General features: G+C 35.4%; 1 protein-coding gene and 1 pseudogene across 2 annotated transcripts in view; one reads left to right on the plus strand and one right to left on the minus strand.

Annotated features, from left to right (window-relative positions):
- The window catches only part of STAG1 (stromal antigen 1), a 467,337-nt gene that overhangs the window by 232,537 nt on the left and 212,033 nt on the right, over window positions 1-22,767 (plus strand). The window lies entirely within an intron of this gene.
- LOC121104275 lies at window positions 4,457-5,604 on the minus strand (annotated as a pseudogene).

Below are 22,767 nucleotides of genomic sequence, written 5' to 3' on the forward strand. Positions count from 1 at the left end.
GGCATTTAAAAACTGATTTTAAAAACATTTTGATAAAAGTCATAGAACATCTTTTCTTAATATGATTAATGAAGAAGGCACACTGTCTTTCACATCAGTGGAATATAATAGAATCCAGAAATATACCCAAGTACTAGTGAAAATTTAGTAAGTGTATCTTAAAACATGCGGAAAGAAGAGAGGCAAATTGCATCTACACTGAGATATCATTTTTCACCTATCAGATTGATAAATTTAAAAATTACAAGAATACTCTGCTGGTTAAGCTGTTAGAAAATAGACATTGTTACATTGTTTCCTGGAATAAAAATTGATACATCTCTGATGGAAAGAGATTTGGCAATATCTACCAAAACTACATTTGTTTTTATCCAGCCATCCTACTTCTATATAAATTTGTCATGAAGATATGCCTCCAGAATTAAGAAAATACAGGCACAGGGTTACTTAATACAATATTATTATTGCAAAAATTTTGGAAACAACCTAAATACTCATATATAGGAAAATGATTAAGTAAATTGTCACAGAGTGTACACAATGGAATTTTTGTAAAAAATTCCACTGTGAAAAAGAATGGGAAAGATCTCTGTGGACTGATGCAGGGAGATTTTCAGGATACATTTTTAAGGGCGAAAATGCAAAGTGCAAAAGAGTGTCTGATAGTATGCAACTTTCTTGGGAAGAAAGAAGGGGAAAATGGAATATACATATGTATACCTTCTCTTGAGCAAATGGAAACAGAGGAAAGACCAAACAGAATATTGACTGGCTATCTGCAGGGTGTGTGTGTATGTAAATGAGGTGGAAAGTCTAGAGGGAATTTGGGGTGAAAGGGTGATACTTAATTTTGAATATGCCTTCTTTAAATTGAAGTATATTGACATACAATATTAGTTTCAGGTGTACAACATAATGGTTTCAAATTTATATACATTATGAAAATGTTCCCTCATGATAAGTACAGTTGTATCTCTCAAGTTATTGTACAGAGTTATTACAGTATTATCTTCACTATATTTTCTATGCTGTATTTTTCATTCCTGTGACTTATTTTATTTTATAACTAGAAGTTTATACCTCTTAATCCCCTTCACCTATTTCCCACCTAATTCCTCCCCTGCCCCTTTGGCATCCATCAGTCTTCCATTTACAAGTCTGTTTCTGTTTTCTTTGTTCATTTGTTTTGTTTCTTAGGTTTCACTCTATATGTGAAAACATTTTAAGGTATTTCTCTTCGCCTGACTTGTTTGTGATAGCATTATACCCTCTAGGGTCCAGACATGTCATATGGGATGTCCATCAATTTTGCCATGCTGATGGCAAGATTTCTCATTCTTTTTATGGCTGAATAATACTCTGTTGAATGTGCACGTGCATGTGTGTGTGTACACACACACATTCTTTTTTATCCATTCATCTATCGATGGACATTTAGGTTGCTCCTATATCTTGACTTTTATATAAAATGCTGCAAACATAGGTGTGTGCATATCTTTTCAAATTAGTGTTTTCATTTCTCTTTCTCTTTCAGGTAAATACCCAGAAGTGGAATTACTGATCATAAGGTATTTCTATTATTAATCTTTTGAGGAACCTCCACACTGTTTTCTCCTTAGTGGCTCACCAATTTATTATTCTCACAATGCATTAGGGTTCCCTTTTTCTCCACACTCTTGCCAATACTTGTTATTGCTTGTCTTTTTTGATGCTGGCCATTCTGGCTGGTTTGGAATGATACTTCATTGTGGTTCTGATTTGCATTTCCCTGATGATTAGTGATGTTGGGCATCTTTCATGTGTCTGTTGGCCATCTTTATGTATTCGTAGGGAAAAATGTCTGTTCAATGCCTTCTCGCCCATTTTTAAATCAGATTGTTTGGGGATTGAATTTTATGAGTTCTTTTATATATTTTAGACATTAACTTCATCAGATATACGATTGCAAATATTTTCTTCTATTTGTTACATTACCTTTTGTTTTATTGATGGTTTGCTTCACTGTGCAAAAGCTTTTTTAGCTTGATGTGTCCCTATTGTTTATTTTGCTTTTGTTGCCTTTGCCCAAGGAGATAGAACCCAAAAATACTGGTAAGACTGGTGTTCAGAGGTATACTGCCTATGTTTTCTTTTAGGAGTTTTATGTTTTTGGGTCTTACATTTGTGGTCTTTAATCCATTTTGAGTTTATTTTTGTATATGGTTTAAGAAAGCGTCCAGTATTCTCTCTCTCTCTTTCAATAAATAAATCTTTTAAAAAATTTTTAAAAGAGAAAGTGGTCCAGTTTTTTTATTCTTTTTGCTTGTAGCTGCCCAGTTTTTGTCAACATCATTTATTGAAGACTATCTTTTCACCATTGTATATTCTTACTTGTTGCAGATTTAATTATAAATATATTGGTTTATTTCTGTACTCTGTGTTCTGATATGTTGATCTGTGTATCTGTTTTTGTGCCAGTACCATACTCTTTGATTACTGTGGTTTTGTAGTATAGTTTGAAATCAGGAAGCCTGATACTTCCAGCTTTGTTGTTCTTTCAAGTTTGCTTTGACTGTATGGCATCATTTTGTGGTTCCATACAGGACTTTAGGGTTCTTCTAGTTCTGTAAAAATACTATTTGTACTATTAGGATTGTATTGAATCTGTGGATTGCTTTGGGTTATATGGACGTTTTAACAATATTAAATCTTTCAGTCAGTGAGCATGGTATATCTTTTCATTTGTTTTTGTTGTCTTCAGTTTCTTTCATCAGTGTTTGGTAGTTTTCTAGAGTATAGGCCCTTTTCACCCCCTTGGTTAATGATTTATTCCCAAGTGTTTTATCCTTTTTGCTGCAGTTATAAATTTCTCTTTCTGCTAGTTACTTATTAGGCAAAACAAACGTAACTGATTCTTTTTTATATTAATATGGTATCCCGCAAATATTACTGATTCTGTTTATTCGCTCTAATGGTTTCTTGATGGAGTCTTAGGTTTTTTATATATAGTGTCATGTCACCTGCAAATAGTGACAGCTTAATTCCATCCCAATAACAATTTGACATGCCTTTTTTTTTTCTTTGTAGTGTTTGATTTGCTGTGGCTAGGACTTCCAGTCTATGTTGAATAAAGTAGAGGGTCATCCTTTGTCGTGTTCCTGATCTTGGAAGGAAAAGCTTTCAGCTGTTTATCATTGTGATGTTAACTTGATTTGTCATATATGAATCTTTATTATGTTGAGGTGTGTTTCTTCTATATTCTGTTTAGAGTTTTTATCATGAATGAATGGAAGTTGAATTTTGAGATGATCACAGGGTTTTTGTCCTTTTTATTTTGTTAATGTGGCCTATCACATTGATCTTGTGTAGATGTACTGAAACCACGCTTGCATCCCTAGAATAAATTCCACTTGATTATAGTATACAGAGACCCTTTTAATATATTGTTGAATTTGGGTTTGCTAATATTTTGATCAAGTGATTTTTATTACATATCCACTGTGGATATTGCCTGTAATTTTCTTTTAGTATCTTTTGTCTGGTTTTTGGTATATATGTGATGCTGAGTCTTGGAGAGTGAATTTGTGTTATTTTTTCCTCCTGAATTTTTGAATAATTTGGGAAGGATAGGTATTAACTCTTTTTAAAATGCTATGGAATTCACTGGTGTGCTTCATCTGATCTTCTAATATTGGCCTTTGGTTTGTTGGGAGTTTTTGATTACTGGATTCAGTTTCATTACTAGTCATTACTGATTCAATCTCAAGTATTAGTAATCTGTCCAGATTTTTGTTTTTCTTCCCAAGTCATTCTTGGAAGATTGTGTGTTTCTAGGAATTTATCCATTGCTTTTAGGTAGTCCAGTTTGTTGGTGTATAATGTTTTGTAGCAGTTCTTATTCTTTGTATTTCTGTGGTGTTAATTGTAATTTGTCTTTCATTTCTAATTTTTAAAGATCTTTCTTTCTTTTTTTGATGAATGTGGCTGAAAGTTTATCAATTTTTCTTGATCTTTTCAAAGAACCAGTCTTAGTTTTATTGATCTTTTCTATTGTTTATTTAGTCTGTAATTAAGTTTTTTCCACTCTTGTTCTTGTTTTTTTTTCTTTTACTAACTTTGTGCTTTGTTTATTGTTCTTTTCTGTTTCTCTCAGGTGTAAGTTTAGATTGTTTGAGCTTTTTTGTTGTTTGTTTCCTTGAGGTAGGTTTGTATTGCTATAAAAACTTCATCTCTTACAACCGATTTTTCTTTTCATAAATATTTTTGAACTTCTATATTTCCAATTTCCGTTTATATCTTGGATATATATATTTTAAAAGACACCTTTATTCAGCGTCATGATCAGACTAGTTACATTTAGCAATCAATAATATGGGTGCATAAAAAAATCTACATTTAAAACCCTCCTTTGTTGAATCTTTACACTTTCTGTAGAATAGGAAACTAAAATAACCTGTATTATTCAATTAGTCACAAAATACAGTCCTCGAAGTTTTTTGCCCTACACATGAGTATTGTCTAAAACATGTCTTCTTTGTTGCAGCTAGGCCCTGCCACCACTGTGCTTGGCTGAGTTCACAATCTGTTGTAACCTGTAGCTTCCCTGTCACTTCTCTGGCTCTCCTCTCCTGCTGAGCTTTGTTTCCTGGGAGTAATTAAAACCTTCTGCCACTGCCATAGCTACTGCTGCTGCTGGAACTGCCATAGCCACCTTGGTTTTGTGATTTGGCAGCATTGGCCTCCACCACCATAGGGCCAGAGCTTACCTCCAAAATTTCCTCCTTTCATGGGTCAAAATTTGAGGGTTGATTGTTGTAATTACTAAAATGTTATAGCTTCTGCCACCTCCAAAGTTAGCTTCCATCATTACAAATCCGTTATCCCATCCAACTCTGCCACCATATCCACCACGCACCTCAACTGCTGCCAAAGCCACTCCTCACACCCATTGAAGTTCCCTCCATGACCAAAGTTGTCATTCCCATTACAAACCACCTCCATGACCACCACTCAAAGTTTCCAGAACCACTTCGACCTTTGGCTGGTGAAGCACTAGCCATCTCTTGCTTAGTCAGGGCTTTCCTTACTTTCACAAAGTTGTGGCCATTCACAGTATGGTATTTTTGAATGACAATCTTGTCTACAGAGTCGTGGTCATCAAGAAATAACACCAAAAAGAAGCAAAACCTCTCTTTGCCACTGCCCTGATTTATAAAATGATCCAACACTTCAATTCCTACCTTCAAAAATAATCTCCTAAATGAGTGTTCTTCAGTGTCTTCTTTAATGCCACCAACAAAAAATCTTTTCACAATTAAATGGACACCAGGTCTTTGAGAATCTTCTCTTGAGACAGCCCCTTTGGTTCCACAGCTCTTCCATCCACCTTGTGCTGCGCCTTGCATTCATGGCTACATCCACCTCCTCCACAGTGGCATACAGTGGACAAACCCAGAGCCTCTGGGCGCTTGGTGTTGATCTCTCTATTACCACACAGTCCGTAGCTGTCGCCCCATTGCTCAAAATGGCTCCTCAGACTCGCATCGGGTTGTTTCCAAAGCTCAAACCTCCGAGAAGAGCTTCTGCAGCTGTTCAGAGCTCTTTGGGAGACTCTGACTTAGACATGATGGTGGTGGGAGGGGAGACTTTAACTTGATGCTTACTGCATGGCGTCCACGGGCAGAAAGGAGTAATCAACGAAAGTATCTCTATCTCGTGGATATTTTCCTTGATGTACTTTTTATTTCTTTGTTGACCATTGGTTGTTTTAGTAGAATGTTGTTTAGCCTCAGGTGTTTGTGTTTTTTTTCAAGGTTTTTTTTTTCTTATAATTATTAGTTTCTATAGTCTTATGATTGGAAAAGATGCTTGAGTATGATTTCAGTCTTATTAAATTTATTGAGACTTGTTTTGTGGCCTAACATGTCAGACCTATCTTGGAGAATCTTTCTATGCATTGGAAAACGTGTGTATTCTACTAAATTTTGGTGGAATGTTCTGTATATATCTGTAGGGAGCCATCTCATCTAGTTGTGCTGTTCAGAGCGGTGTTTCCTTATTGAATTTCTGGTTGAATGATTTATCCTGTGATATGCAAGTGATGTGTTAAAGTCCTCTGCTATTATTGTCAGTGTCCGCTTCTCCTTTATATCTCTAAATATTTGCTTAATGTATCTTGGTGCTCCTGTGTTCAGTACATAGATATTTAAAATTGTTATATTTTCTTGCTGGTTATCCCTTTATCATTAGGTATTGCCTTTCTTTTGTTGCTTTTCATCTTTGTTTTAAGTCTGTTTTGTTTGATATAAATGCCTACCACAACTTTTATTTGAGGGGGTCTTCTATTTGCATAGAATATCTTTTTTTCTCTTTATTCACTTTCAGTGTGCAGGGTGTTTTTAGGTCTGAAGTGAGTCTCTTGTAGTCAGTCAAGCATATAGATGGGTCTTTTTAGTTTTACGTTTGTCCTTAGTCTTTTGATTAGATCAATTCAGTCCATTTGCATTAATGTGTTATTGATAAGTATGTTCTTAATACTGTTTTGTTAACTATTTTCTGGTTGTTTTTTGTAGTTCTATTTTGTCCTGCTTCTTCTTATTCTACTTGCCTGTTGATTTGATGACTTTTAGCATTAGGCTTTTTTCTTTGTCTTTTTTATTTTTATGTCTATTGTAGGTTTGGTTTGTAGTTATCATGAGCTTCGTATATAACATCCTATATATGTAATCTGTTTATTTTTAAGTTGATGGTTACTTAAGTTTGAACACATTCTAAAAGCATTACATTTTTCTTCCCCTTCCATGTTTTATGTATACAATGTCATATTTTACATCTTTGTATTTTTTGTATTCCTTAATAATTATTGTAGGTAAAATTGATTTTAGTGTTTTTGTCTTTTAACCCTCGTGATCTAGCTCGATAAGTATTGATCTACTTCATTTATGCGTTTTTACTTTTCCAGTGAGATCTTTTCTTTTCACAATTTTTTATACTTCTGATGGTTTTCTTTCTTTCCACTAACAAAGTTCTCTTAGAATTTTAAGACTCATTTAGTGATGAGGAACTCCTTTTAAACTTTAATCTGGGAAACTCTTTATCTTCCTTCAGTTCTTGAATGATAACGCTTACGCAGGTAGAATATTCTTGGTTGTAGTTTTTCCCTTCAGCACTTTGATTATATCACACAACTTCTTTTGGCTTGCAAAGTTTTTCTTGAAAAATCGGTGTCCTTGTATGTAACTAATTGCTTTTTCTCTTATTCCTTTTTAGGATATTCTTTAAATTTTGCATTTTAGTTATTTTCTTACTGTGGAATCTACTTGGGATTCATCTTGTATGGGGTTCTTTTCTCTGTCTGTACCTGATGTCTGTTTCCTTTCCAGGGTTAGCGAGGTTTTCAACTATTAATTTTTCAAATCAGCTTTTTGCCTTTTTCTGTCTTCCTTGTGGGACTCTTATGTGAATGAATTATGTGGTACTTCTTGACATTTAACCAGGGTTCCCTTAATTTACTCTCAGTTTTTTAAATTCTTTTTTTTTTTTTTTTTTTTTTTTAAAGATTTTTATTTATTTGACAGAGATAGAGACAGCCAGCAGAGAGAACACAAGCAGGGGGGAGGGAGAGGAAGAAGCAGGCTCATAGCGGAGGAGCCTGGAGTGGGGCTCTCGTCCCAGACGCCGGGATCACGCCCTGAGCCGAAGCGTACGCTTAACCTTCTGTGCCACCCAGCGCCCCTTAAATTCTTTTTTTTTTTTCTTTTTAAGTTGTTCAGTCTGAATGTCTTCAGATCACCGATCCATTCTAAATCTTCTAGTCTGCTGTTGAATCCATCTAGTGTATTTTTCATTTCAGTTACCATTCTTTGCTTTGATTGGTTCTTTTTTATATTTTTCTATCTCTTTGTTTGAAGTTCTCACCGAGATTCACCCACTTTGTCTCAAGTCGGTGAGAAAGGTTTATGACCATTATTTTGAATTCTTTGCCAGGTAGTTGTTTATCACCATTTCATTTAGTTGTTTTTTTTTTGAGATATTGTCTTGCTTTTTCATTTTTCTGTCTCTTACATTTGTGTCTTATTCTGTGTGTTTTTGTTTCTTGCAGCTATTAGGTAGGTCAGGTAATCTCCTATAGCTCTTGAAAGTAGTGACCCCTTCCCAGGGCAAGGTTGCTTTGAGGGTGCCAGCGGCCATGGGGCTGCTGTCAAGTGGACAGGCAATAGTCACTTTTGTGGGGACACTGGTTTCAACTGAGATTGCCTGCTGGGTGTGAACTGAGCTCAAGGCGCCTTTGGTGGATGCCAGCTGGTGCCAAGTCCCCAAAGGATCGCCAAGGAGCATGACATGGGGTGCCAACAAGACAGATGGATAGTGTCTCGAACTGGCTCTTCTCATCTCATTAAAAGAAGTCTACCTAGGCTGAAGGAGAGCCGGAAAAATGTAGTGCCTGCCAGCACTTCCACTTCTGAAGAAGTTCCTACAGATTCCCTACTGTTTTGGCACTGACCTAAAAGTAGTCAGTAAGTTGTCTTTGGTGATACAGGGCTTTGCAAACTGCTGTCTCAGTGCTGGATCTCAGAATGAAGTGATATACTAACCCATTGGGGCATTGTCTCATTTCACTGTAGCACTCCTTGCTCTTTTTAGAGTTAAGCCTTTCAAAGGGCTTTTTCAAAGCCAGACACTAATGGCCTCATCTTCCTCATGTAGTTCTCAGAGGGTGGGGATGTGCCTGATACAGGAGCCTTGATCCCCTCAGTCCTCAGGTAATACTTCTGTGCCTATGATATCCTTCTTGCTTGTTGGGCTGTTTTACTTTGTTTTTTTTTTTTTTGTTGTTTGTTTCTGATTGGATTTTTCCCCTCCTATCCTTCTAAGGATGGTTGTTTTTCTTTATTTCTTTAGCCCTGGAATAGCTGTTTGGGCTTTAGGTCGCTTTTCAGAGTGAGTTATAGTATATATAGTTGCTATGCGCTTGGTCATGTGTCTGTAGGAGGAACTATTAGTTCGGGATCCATCATACTTTGGTATCTTCCCAAGGTCCTGAATGTACTTTGGAATAGTCCTGACTTTTAGAGTTACCTTAATGTTTCACATACTCAGAAAAGCCAAGAACAGTTTGTAAGGAAAATCCTCAAATTGTATGCAGATGAAATAGATAACCATATACTTTGCCATACCATAAAACATACCACACTCTGAAGAGTGTTAAAAATACTAAGTAAAGTAACTTCTTTGAATTCAATTTTTGGGCTTTAAAACTAATGGAGAATGTTTGAGGAAGAACACAGTATTTGCCTAGTCTCAAAATGTCTCTCTTCAAGTTGTCTGTTATTTACAATGGGTAAAATAATAACCATTATAGTGTATAAACAATAGGTACTACCATAACCAAATGAAGAAAGCAAATATTTCCGGCTGTTGACCTAGTTAATAACATGTGCTTCCTAGATGCATTAGAAGAACTTCACTTCTTCCATGGTTTTCTTGCTCAAAGTGCAGAGACCCCTAAAATCTACTCTGCGGAAACATCAGGCAAGCTCACATTGAGATATATTCTTTAAAATTACTACTTAACAAAAATCAGTTGTGAAATACAGCTTAATGACCTCAGAGAAACTGTATTAGATTAAAGACAAAGAGCTATGACAACCAATGCAGTGCACAATATTAGATTTTCTTTTGACATAATGGATGTTATTGAGACAAGCACTGAAATCTGAATTAATTCTGTGGTCTTAGAACATATGTATCACTGTGTCATTGTTAATTTCATGATTCTGATGATTATACAGTGTTGTATAAGAAATTGTTTTTAATTAAAAATACACACTGAAGTATTAAAGAATAAGGGATACATGGAGTGAAGAAGGATGAAACAAATGTAAAATATTTACATCTGGGAATTCAGAAATGCTCTGTACCTTTCTTACAACTTTTGTGTAAAAGTCTGAAAGTCAAAGTAAAAAAAATGAAAGGGAAAAAGTTTTTAAATCATAAAACTAACATTATGCTGGCAAGGGAAACTGGTGGAGTCCTTAGCACACTGCAAGTCAGACAAGGCAAAGTAACCATCTCACAACTCCTCTTTGATACTATGTTGATGATACAAGTTAACACATTTAGACAATGAAATGAAGTAAGTATGGTATCTAATTCAAAATACTGTTGAATGTTTAGAAAGTTCAAGAGAATTTGCAATATTAATATCAAAACGGTAAAATAATTCAATAAATTATTGGGCTTATAAAGTCAATATAGATAAATTAATATATTTTGTTTATATAAAGAATAGCCAGTTAAGTAATGGAATAAAGACCCCCCACTTCTTTAAAGTTTTTATTTAAATTCCAGTTAGTTAATCATATAGTGTAATATGAATTTCTGATGTACAATATAGTGATTCAGCACTTCCATACAACACCTAGTGCTTCTCACAGCTAAGTGCATGCCTTAATCCTCATCACTTATTTCTTTTTTTTTATTTTAATTTTATTTATTTATTTATTTATTTTTATTTATTTATTTGACAGAGAATGAGAGAGACAGCCAGTGAGAGAGGGAACGCAGGCAGGGGGAGTGGGAGAGGTAAGAAGCAGGCTCCCAGTGGGAGCCTGATGTGGACTCCATCCCAGGACTTGGGATCATGCTCCTGAGCCAAAGGCAGACGCTAACAACTGGAGCCACCCGGCGCCCTCCCTCATCACTTAATTTACACCTTTTCCCCCACCTCCCTCTCATAACCATCAGTTCTCTATAGTTAAGAGTCTGTTGTTTTGAGTTTTCCTCTCTTTCTCTTTTCTTTTACCCTTTGCTTGTTTGTTTTGTTCTAAACCAGAAATTCCAGGTATGAAGGTGAAATTATATGGTATTTGTATTTCTTTGACTGCTTATTTTCCTTAGCATAGTAACTTTCTGGCTCCAATCCATGTTTTGCAAATGGCAAGATTTCTCATTCACTTTTTATAGCTGAGTAATATTCCATTGTATATATATACCACATCTCTTTTTTTTATTTATTCATCAATCGATAGACACTTGGGCTGTTTCCCATAATTTGGCTCTTGTAGAAAATGGTGTATATAAGCGGAGGTGCAGTTATCCTTTGAATTTATGTATTTTTGTATCCTTTGCGTAAATACCTAATAGCACAATTCCTGGATCCTAGGGTAGTTTTATTTTTAACTTTTCAAGGACCTCCCATACTGTTTTCACTAGTGGCTATACAATTTGTAATTCCTACCAACAGTGCTATGAGGGTTCCCCTTTTCTCCACATCCCTTTTCCATCTTTACCTGTTGTTTCTTTTGTTGTTGATTTTAGCCATTCTGACATTGTGAGGTGGTATCTCTGTTATAGTTTTGGTTTGTATTTCTCTGATGAATGATGTTAAGAATCTTTTATTTATCTGTTGGCCATCTACATGTCTTTTTTTTCAGGGATGTCTATTCATGTCTTCTGTCCATTTTTTATGTGGAGTGTTTGTTTTTTTGGGTGTTGAGTTTTGTAAATGCTTTTGTATGTTTGGATATGTCATGTTCAAAATTTCTTCTCCTATTCCATAGCGTTGCCTTTTATTCCTGATATATCATTTCAAAATATCTTTTTCTCATTCCATAGTTGCCTTGTAGTTTGATTGTTTCCTTTTCTGTGCAGAGCTTTTTATTTTGATGAAGTCCAATAGCTTCATTTTTGCTTTTGCTTCTCTCTTGCCTCAGGAGACATATCTACAGAACTAAGCTGCTACGGCTGATGTCTAAGAGGATTGTGCTTGTGTTCTCTAGGATTTTGATGGTTTCCGTTTCACATTTAGGTTTTTTCATCTGTTTGAATTTTATTTTTGTGTATGGTGTGAGAAAAGTGAGTCAGTTTCATTCTTTGCATGCTGTTGTCCAAGCTTTCCCTAACACCATTTTTAGAAGAGATTCCCCCTCCATTGAATATTCTTTCCTGCGTTTTGTTGAAGATTAATTGACCATATGGTTGTGGGTTCATTTCTTGGTTTTCTGTTCTGTTCCACTGATCTGTTTTTGTACCATACTGTTTTGATACGACAGCTTTGTAATATAACTTAAAGTTCAAAATTGTGGTGCTTTCCAACTTTGTCTTTCTGCATTTTCAAGATTGCTTTGGCTATTCGAGGGGTCTTTTGTGGTTCCATATAAATTTACTGATTGTTTGTTCTAGTCTGTGAAAATGCTGTTGGTGTTTTTGATAGGGATTGTGTTAAATGTGTGATTTCTTGGTAGCATAGACATTTAATAATATTTGTTCTCCAATCCATGAGCATGGAATATTTTCCATTTGTTTGTGTCATCTTCAAGCTTCTTTCATCAGTGTTTACAATTTTCGAGAGTACAGGTAATAGATTCTCCCCCCCACCTTTTTAAGATTTTATTTATTTATTTGAGAGAGAGAGAAAAGAAGTGCATGCATGATGGGGAGAGGGGCAAGAGAGGAAACCAATCAGACTCCCCTGTTGAGCTTGATTCCATACTTTAAGATCACAACTTGAGCCAAAGTTGACAGCTTTAACTGGCTTTGCACCGCGGCGCTCCTAAACTCCCTTTTAAGATACAAATGGGAAAGTGTTGGAAATTATTCAGTTGTACTCTTCAATTGATTGTATATATGAAGTTGAATTTCTAATGCATCAACGATTTAAATATAAAATCAACAAATAGCAGAAACAAAGACAGAAACGATAGATACCAGTAAGAAGAAAAGCACTCAGAAGTAAACATGGAAGAATTCCTTTGTAATTGGGGGAAAATCTTTTATTGATGTGACTCACAATTAATTTTTGACGTCATAATCTGTAAAAGAAAATAAAAATATATATAAAAACATATAAGACAAAAATTGGTAAGTTAAAAGAACGGCTAAAATATGTACTGCAACTTTACATGGAGGGCTAACATAGGACAGTCAAAGATAGAACAAATGGGGAAAATTGTTTTTATTACAAAAGAGGCCAATCAATATCTATTATATATTTGAGGTAAGACTTGTGTTGAAATCCTTGTATTGACATCCTTGTGTTGAAAGCGTTTCTCAAATTTATATTGGTATTCTATGTTATATCAAGCCCATTTTTTCTAAAACTATATCAACTAAAGACAAAACGATATTAAACAATCCACTGAAGTGGGATGAGAATCAGAGAAGGGAATAAGAACCACAAACCTTTTTTTTCTAGTTCCTGGCTAGAAGGGACACCCCTCCAATGGCATGACAAATTGTAATGTCATGTCAGTATGAGTAAAGAGTCTGAAGGAAGACCCCTCTTTCTTGTGGCTCTAGTATCATTATGTTCTCATGTACCCCTGTAGTCTGCAGTGGATGTTATTTGGCTTCCTACTTTAGCTACCTTAAGGTTGCATCAGCATCCTATTTGTTTCTTTAACTCTGCCCACACATTGTAGTTATGTAATGAAATCTTACTTTATTTGAACCATCTGGAGTGAATTGTATTTAACTGCTCAGGATCCTCGAATATAAGCTAATTCAGTGTGTGTGACGTTATAGGGATTGGTATTCAGTATCAGTGGAGTAGGAAGGATGGGGATTGAAAAGTTGATTAAATAATATTGACTTAGGGGCACCTGCTCCAGTTGGTTAAGTGTCCTTGTTGGTTTGCCAGGTCATGATCTCAGAGGTCATGAGATCAAGCCAGTGTTGGGCTCCGTGCTCAAGCAGAGGAATCTGCGTGCCTACTCTCTGTTCCTGCCCACTGCTCCACACTATGCGTGCATCTCTCTCTCTCAAATAATGAATGAATGGTGATATAAATAATATTGACTTAGGGAGTGCATTTTAAGTGTATAACTTTATAAACTTCATAGGAATAAATTCTGAGGAAGCTAAGACAAACACCAGATTGATTTGAACATGTTTATGATATATGTATGACAAAGATACATTATCCCTATATTTAATATATTATTTTTAAATGCCCTTTGGTACAGGTATATGTATTCGGGTATATGCTAATATCAAGTATATAACTATATTTCAGAAATATATATCAGGATATTGATAAATGGGGTTTTTTGGACAAATGTCAAAATATATATAAAATAAGTAAATAATTGGTAAATTAAAAGAACACTAAAAATGTACCAGAAACTTTACATGGAGGGTGCAAACAGGGGAAGTCAAAAATAGAACAAATGGGGGAAAAACTCTCTTTTTTATTACAAAGCAATCACTTTATATATATATTTGAGGTAAGACTTGTCTTGAAATCCTTGCATTGGACTCTCTTGTGTTGAAAAGCATTTCTCAAATTACTTTTACTGGTATCTAACATTAGTCTCAGTCTCTTTAGAAGATAGGAACCGGTGTTTGTTATGTGTTTGATTATATATTAATCAGTATGGTGTTTCAAAGTTTGGTTTTAATGAATTCTTTGTCCTCCTTATATGCACAGTGTGTAGTAGATAGATGAATGATAATTCAATAATGCTTTTCTCTAAATCCTTTTAATTGTGAACATCTTATATATACAGAAGAGTACATAAACTGTAGATGAATATGCGTAAATAATACTTTACTTATGAATCCCAGTGTTACCAGTACTCAGCTCAGGAAAATAACATTGCCATATTCATTGCTACTGGGACTTCCAGAAGACTCCTTCTCTTATGTCTTGTGTGCTCCTCCTCTATCACAACCACCTCCATTTTCCACAGAGATAAAAATATACTTTGATTTTTGTGATAATTATTTCCTTGCTTTTCTTTATAGTTTTACCATGAGTGGATCTATCCTTAAAACAGTTTTAGTTTGCCTTCTTCTTTAGATAATTAACTGTTGTTTCTTTCGCTTGTACAGAATTAACTCTACCTATCTTTGTCTCTGTTTTTTTGCTCAGATATCTTTCTTTTGATTTATGAGATTCATTTATGATTTCCTGTACCATATTTCATTAATTTTCATTGTTTTAAGGCAAACAGCTCTTTGGTGTGGTGGGCTCTTCCCCATGCATTGTAGCATGTTTAACAGACATCTCTGGTCTCTACCAATTAGATGCCAGTTACACATTCCTGTTCCCTCCCCACCTGCTTCTCTTGTTTTGACAACCAAAAATGTCTGCAGATAATGGTAAATGTCCCCTTGGGTACAAAATTTCTGTACTATGAGAACTGTCCTAAAGTATTTACTATGTGAAAATACTAGTTCATTTAAATTTCCTACACTTGAAGGAAGTTGGGTTGTTGCTTTTGATAGGCCTATGAACAATGATGCTACTCCTAAGCTGTCTTTGGTCATGTTAATTCAATGTCCCTGTGCATGCAAGATGCTGTAGTGTGTGTCCTGAGAATTGAAATTGCTGGAGTGTAAGAGATGCAGCTTTTCTAGGTAATGCCAGACTGTTTTCTGAAGTGGTTTGAGAAATTTCTTTTGTCCTTTTGTATTTTTCATGTATATTTTAGATTGTCACATTCCCTTAAAAACCTTTGTTGGAGTTTTGAATAGAATTAAATTTATTTGTATAATAAATTTCTCTCAACCTCCATAATGTTTGACATTGGGGCTGAATAATTACTGTTTGGGGGAGACTTTCCTGCATTGTAGAATATTTAGCAGCATCTCTGACCTCTATCCCTAAATGTCAGTAGCATCCCACCCTAACCTTCAATTATTCTAACTATCTGTGGGGAGTGGAAGCAAAAGTTGAGAATCTACTGCTGTATATAAGAGAAGGGTGAATCTTACATCTTTATAAAATCAAGCTCTTCAAATTCATGATCATTGTGTATATTTCTCCATTTATTTAGATCTTTATTTGTTCTAGTATTTCATAGTGAGTATTTTTATGCATGAGTGAAAAGGTTTTATACATCTTTATTAAAATCTGTAGTTTCGACTTAAACATTTTAAAAATTATTATAAATAGTGTCTTTTATTAAGTAGGCTTTATTTTTTGAGAGGAGTTTTAGGTTTACAAAAAAAATTGAGCCAAAATATTGAGAGTTTCTCTCTTCTCTCGACCAATTTCCCCTTATTATTAACATCTTGCATTAGGCTTGGTATTAGTTACAATTGATAAATTATTGATTACATTATTAACTAAGTTCATAGTTTACATTAGGATTATCTCTTGTGCTTCAAAGTTCTAGGTTTTTCAAAATGTATAATGTTACATATCTACCATTATAGTATCAAACTGAATAGTTTTATTGCTCTTAAAAATACCCACTGTGCTCCTTCTTTGCATATCTGTCACCCATCCCCCAAGTCTCTACCCCTCATTCCCTGCGTACCCTGATTTCTTTTTCTTTTAAGTATTAAATCTAACACGCCTTCCTGAAAATGAATTCAACCCTTGATCATGATGTATTTTTAAAATTATTGGTTGGTTTCGTTTGGCTAATATCTTGTTTAGATTTTTTTTTTTGTATTTGTATTCATCGATGAGATTGGCCTGCAATTTCCCTTTCCATTGTTTTCCATCTCAGGTTTTATTATCAATTTGCTAGCCTTAAAAATGGAGTGGTAGAAAATATATATATATATATATATTTATAGTATATATTTCTTTTCTTTTTTTTTTTTTTTTTTTTTTTTTTTTTTTTTTTGGTTTCCTGGAAGAGTGTATGAGATTGGAATTGTTTCCAGAACATTTGTTAGAATTTGCTTGTGAAACCATAGTGGGCTCTCGAATTTTTTTTTGTTTTTGTTGGGAAGATTTAAACTTCTGATTCAATTTCTTTAGCTGATTTAGCACTATTCAGGTTTGTTTGTTTTGACAAAAGCTGTATTCTATAGGAAATTATCCACTTTTCATTTTGAATTTTCACATTGTTTAATATGATTTATTTTTAATAGCCTATATTTTTAATGTGTATAACATCCTGGGAGATTCCCTTGTCATTAGTTCAATTCAAAATATTTTCTTTTTACTTATTATTTATTTATTTATTTATTCATTCATTCATTCATTCATTTTTTAAATTATGATTCTCAATTACAAACTATAGTACATCATTAGTTTTTTTTTTTTTTTTTTAAAAGACTTTTATTTATTTATGTGACAAGAGACAGCCAGCGAGAGAGGAGAACACAGCAGGCCGAGTGAGAGAGGAAGAAGCAGGATCCCAGCGGAGGAGCCCGATGTGACGACTCGATCGACACGCGGGACCGCCCTGAGCTTGGCGAAGGCAGAGGCGCTTTTAAATTCGACTGCGCTACCCAGGCGCCTCACCATCTAGTTTTTGATGTAGTGTTCAGTGATTCAGTGCGCTGCATATAACAATCTAGTGCTCATCACAACATGATTGCCACCTACCTCACCCATCACGTGGTTACCCCATCCCCCACCCCACTCCCTCTGTAACCCTCAGTTTGTTTCCCAGAGTCCAGAATCTTATGGTTTGTCTCCCTCTCTGATTTCTTCCCATTCAGTTTCCTCCCTACCCTGATGGTCCTCAAGCGCTATTCCTTATGTTCCACATATGAGTGAGGAAACCTATGATAATTGCCTTTCTGAACTTGACTTAATTTCACTTAGCATAATCTCCTGCAGTTCCATCCATGGTTACGATGCAATGGTATTCATCCTTTTTGATGGCTGAGTATATTCCATTATATATATGAATCACATCTTCTTTATCCATTCAATCTGCTTAAGGACATCTTGGCTCCTTCCACAGTTTGGCTATTGTGAACATTGCTATACTGTGAACATGGCAACAAGAGGAATCAAAATGTTTTCTAATTGTTTTTTTTTCTTTGATTCATGGTTATTTAAAAAAAGCCTATTTCTTAACTTCCAAACATGTAATTTTCTGGTTAACTTTTTTGTGTGATTTCTTCTATCTTAGTTGAACTTGAGGCCAGAGAAAATGATCGTGTAGTGTTGGTCCTTTTTGTGTAAGGTCATATGGTCAGTGTTTGCAACCATTTTATGTGTGCCTTGAAATCTGTGTTTATTATGTATTTTTCAATGTAGTTATGTGTCCATCAAGGTTAAGGTTGTTCTATAATGTGTGTTGAAATATTTCTAATATTTTTAATCTTTACTTTTCTAGCAGTTACTGAGAGAACTGTTTTTAAATAACATCAAGGTTGTAGGTGTATATATTTCTTCTTTTATTTCTCCTTGAAGGCCTTCCCCCTTTCCCTCATCCTCTTTTTCATGTCTCTCCTTCCCCCATCACGTGCTTTGTTAGTAGGTGCATATAAATATTCAAATATTTCTTATAACTCAAATGTTTTACATTTATCTAATGATCCTCTTTATCTCTGGCAGGTGCTTTTTTTCTAAAATTTTATTTATTTGAATATTAATGAAGCTCCTTTTTATGGTTTTTTGTGGCCCAGCTTTTTTTCTTTTTCTTTTCATTGTTTTGTAGTCCTCACCTCTTAGATGCCTTTTGTAAACAACATATAGACAGATCATATTTTTTATGCAGTCTGAAAACTATTTTAATTATATACTTCAATCCTTTTACATTTAATGTAAACATTGGGTGTTTGATTTATTTTTTTTATTTTATTTTTTTTTTAAATGATTTTTTATTATATTATGTTAGTCACCATACGTACATCCCGCGTTTTGCCGCTCGATGATTCATTAGTTGTGTATAACACCCAGTGCACCATGCAATCGTGCCCTCCTTACTACCCATCACGGTCTATCCCATTCCCCACCCCCTCCCCTCTGAAGTCCTCAGTTTGTTTCTCATAGTCCATGGTCTCTCATGTTTCATTCCCCTTTCTGATTACCCCTTTGCTTTATCCCTTTCTTCCCTCTACTGATCATCCTAGTTCTTATGTTCCATAGATAGAGAAATCATATGATAGTTGTCTTTCTCCTTGACTTATTTCACTTTAGCATTATCTCCTCCAGTCTGTCCCTATGTTGTAGCAAATGTTGAGAACTTCGTTTCTTTCTGATAGCTGAGTAATATTCCATTGTATATATGGACTACAACTTCTTAATCCAGTCATCGATTGAAGGGCATCTCGGTCTCCTTCCACGATTTAGCTATTGTGGACATTGCTGCTATGAACATTGGGGTGCTATGGCCCTTCACTTCACGTACGCTGTATCTTTTGGGGTAAATACCCGAGTAGTGCAATGGCTGGATCATATAGGGTAGTCTCAATTTTTTTAACTTTTTAAGGGACCTCACACTGTCTCCAAGTGGCTGTACCAACTTCAATTCCACCAACAATGTAGGAGGGATCCCCTTTCCCATCCTCCAACAATGTTGTTTAACTGCCGTGTCTATTTTTGCCATTCTAACTGGCGTAAGGTGGATCTCCGTGTGGTTTTGATTTGAATTTCCTTGATGGCTAATGATTTTGAACATTTTTTCATGTGTCCTGTTAGCCATTTGTATGTCTTCATTGGAAAAGTGTCTGTTCATATCTTCTGCCCATTTTTTGATTTGTTATTTATTTGTTTCTCGTATTGACCAAGGTTTGAGAAGTTCTTTTGTAGATCTTGGATACCAGTCCTTTTATCAGTGTGTCATTTGCAAATATATTCTCCCCATTCCAGATGGTGCCTCTTAGTTTTTCTGATCTTTTCTTGGATGTGCAGAAACTTTTAATCTTGATGAATCCCATAAATTCATTTTATCTTTGTTTCTCTTGCCTTTTGGGAATGTTGTCAAGAAAATGGCTGCTTGAAGATGTCGGAGGTTGTTGCCTATGTTCTCCTTAGAATTTTGATGGATTCCTGTCTACATCGAGAGTCTTTCATCCATTTGGAGTTTATTTTTGTGTATGGTGTGAGATAGTGGTCAAGTTTCATTCTCTTGCATGTAGCTGTCCAATTTTCCCAGCACCATTTATTGAAGAGATTGCTCTTTTTCCCACCCGGATGTTTTCCTGCTTTATCAAATATGAGTTGCCCAAAGAGCCGGGGTCCATTTCAGTCTCTATTCGTTCCATTGGTCTATGTGTCTGTTTTGTGCAGTACCATGCTGTCTTTGTTGGATCCAGCTTTGTAGTACAGCTCGGAGAATCCGCATTGTATGACCCCAGCTTTGTTTTTTCCTTTTCAACAGTTCCTTGAGATTCGGGCCTTTTCTGGTTCCATAGCATATTCTAAGGACTGTTTGTTCCAGTTCTTTGAAAAATGATAACCCATCCGGTATTTTGATCGGGATAAGCATTGAAAGTGTAGATTGCTCTGGTAGCATGGACATTTTAACTATGTTAATTCTTCCGATCCAGAGCATGGAATATCTTTCATCTTTTTATGTCTTCCTCAATGTCTTTTAAGAGTGATTTATAGTTTCTAGAATATAGGTCCTTTACGCTCTGGTTAAGTTAATTCCAAGGATAGCATTATGGTTTTTTGTGCTATTGTAAATGGGATGGATTCCCCTAATTTCTCTTTCTTCGGTCCCGTTATTCTGTATAGAAATGCAACTGATTTCTGAGCATTTGTATTTTGTATCCTGCCACGCTTACTGAATTGCTCTATAACTTCCTAATAGTTTGGGAGTGGACTCTTTGGGTTTTCTATATAGAGTATCATGTCATCTGCAAAGGAAGAGACATTTTGACTTCTTCTTTGCCAATTTGAATACCTTTGATCCCTTTTTGTCGTCTGATTGCTGTTGCAAGGACTTCTAGTACTATGTTGAATAATAGTGGCGAGAGTATGGGCATCCTTGTCGAAGTTCCTGATCTTAAGGGAAAGGCTTCCAGCTTTTCCCCATTGAGAATAATATTTGCAGTAGGCTTTTTCATAGAATGGCTTTTTATGAGATTAGAAATGTACCTTCTATTCCTACCTCTGAAGGGTTTTAATCAGGAAAGGATGCTGTATTTTTGTCAAATGCTTTTTCGGCATCGCTTCAGAGGATCATATGGTTCCTGAGTCTTTTTCTTGTTGATAAGATGTATCACGCTCATTGATTTGCCGAATATTGAACCAACTGCCATCCAGGTATGAATCACTTGATCGTGATGGATAATCCTTTTAATGTACTGTTGGATTCTATTAGCAAGTATCTTGTTGAGGATTTTGGCGTCCATATTCATTAGGGAAATCGGTCTGTAATTCTCCTTTTGATGGGGTCTTTGCCTGGTTGGGGATCAAAGGTAACATTGGCCTCATAGAATGAGTTTGGTAGCTTTCCTTCTGTTTCTATTTTTGAAATAGCTTTGGAGAATAGGTATTATTTCTTCTTTGAATGTTTGGTGAATTCCCCAGGAAAACACGGTGGGCCTGGAGTTTTGTTATTTGGAAAGGTGGTTTTATCACTGACTCAATTTCTTCATAATTAATTGGCCTGTTTAAGGAATCAATTTCTTCGGTTTCAATCTTGGTAGTTTATAGGTTTCAGGAAGGATTCCACTCTCTTCCAAGATTGCTTAGTTTATTGGCATATAGCTGTTGATAAAAATTTCTAATGATCCTTCCATTTCAATGGTGCTCGTGAGTGACCTCCTTTTTCATTCATAATTTTTTAACAATCAGTCCTTTTTCTTGGCATTTCTGCGCATAAGTCTTCCATGGCTTCAATTTTATTGATTCTAAAAACTGTACTTCAGTCGCTGTGATCTGCTCTACTGTATTCTGGTTTGCTGTATTGATTTCAGCTTCTATTTCGGTCACCCTGCTTCCTCTGCATGGATCAGGCCCACTCTCTGTTGCTTCTTCCAGTTCTTTTGAGAATATAAAAACTCATTTTAGATTTTTCTATCTTTTTGAGTGAGGCGCTTGGATGGCTATATCATTTTCCCCATAGTGACTGCCTTTGCAAGTATCCCTTAGGTTTTGGACTGTTGTATTTTTCATTCTCATTGGTCTCCATAAATTGTTTAATTTGATTTTTGATTTCCTGGTTTTATCGATCACATCCTGAGCAGGATGGTTCTTAGTCTCCAAGTGTTTGAGTTTCTTCAAATTTTTCCTTGTGGTTGAGTTCCAATTTCAGATGCGTTGTGGTCTGAGAATATGCAGGGATAATTTCAATCTTTTGGTATCGAAGCTGAGACCGTTTTGTGATCCCAGCAGAACTGGTCTATTCTTGAGAATGTTCCATGGGCATTAGAATAGAATGAGTATTCTTTGGTTCTGGGGTGTAGTGTTCCTATATATATTTGCAGTTCAACTTCTACGAGTATGGCATTCAAAGCCTTTGATTCTTTGCTAGTTTTGCCAGGGTGTTCTGTCTATTTCTGAGAATTGGGAGTGTTGAGGTCCCCTACTATTAACGTGATTTTTATTTATATGCTCTTATTCTGGTTGAAGAGTTGGTTTGTGTATCTTCTTACATCTCCCTGTTAGGGCATATATAATTTATAATTGTCATATCCCACTTGTTGAATACTTACCTTATAGAATCAATATAGTGCCCTTCTGCATCTCTTCTATATAGTCTGTAGTTTAAAATCCAATTTATCTGATGATGAAAAGAATTGCTACCCCCAGCTTTCTTTGAGGTCCATTTGCGTTGAAAGATGGTACTCCATCCCCTACTCAGTCTGAATGCATCTTTGGGTTGAAATGAGTCTCTTAGAGAACAGCAAATGGATGGGTCATTCTTTTTATCCAATCCTGCAACCCTGTGACGCTTTTATGCGGATGGTTCAAACCATTTACATTAAGACTGATTACTGAGAGATATGATTTTTAATGATTGCCATGTTGCCAGTAAAGTCTTTGTTTGCTATTGGCTGTGACTTTCTGTTCTGTGTATCACTCTGGGCTTTTTATCTTTTATAGAACCCCGTAATATCTCCTGTAGGGCTGGTTTCATGGGTTACAAAATTGGTTGTGACTGGCTGATTCTGAAATGTCTTTATTCTCCATCAATT

The sequence above is a fragment of the Ursus maritimus genome, unplaced genomic scaffold (genome assembly GCF_017311325.1).
Source record: "Ursus maritimus isolate PB19 unplaced genomic scaffold, ASM1731132v1 scaffold_20, whole genome shotgun sequence".
NCBI lineage: Eukaryota > Metazoa > Chordata > Mammalia > Carnivora > Ursidae > Ursus > Ursus maritimus.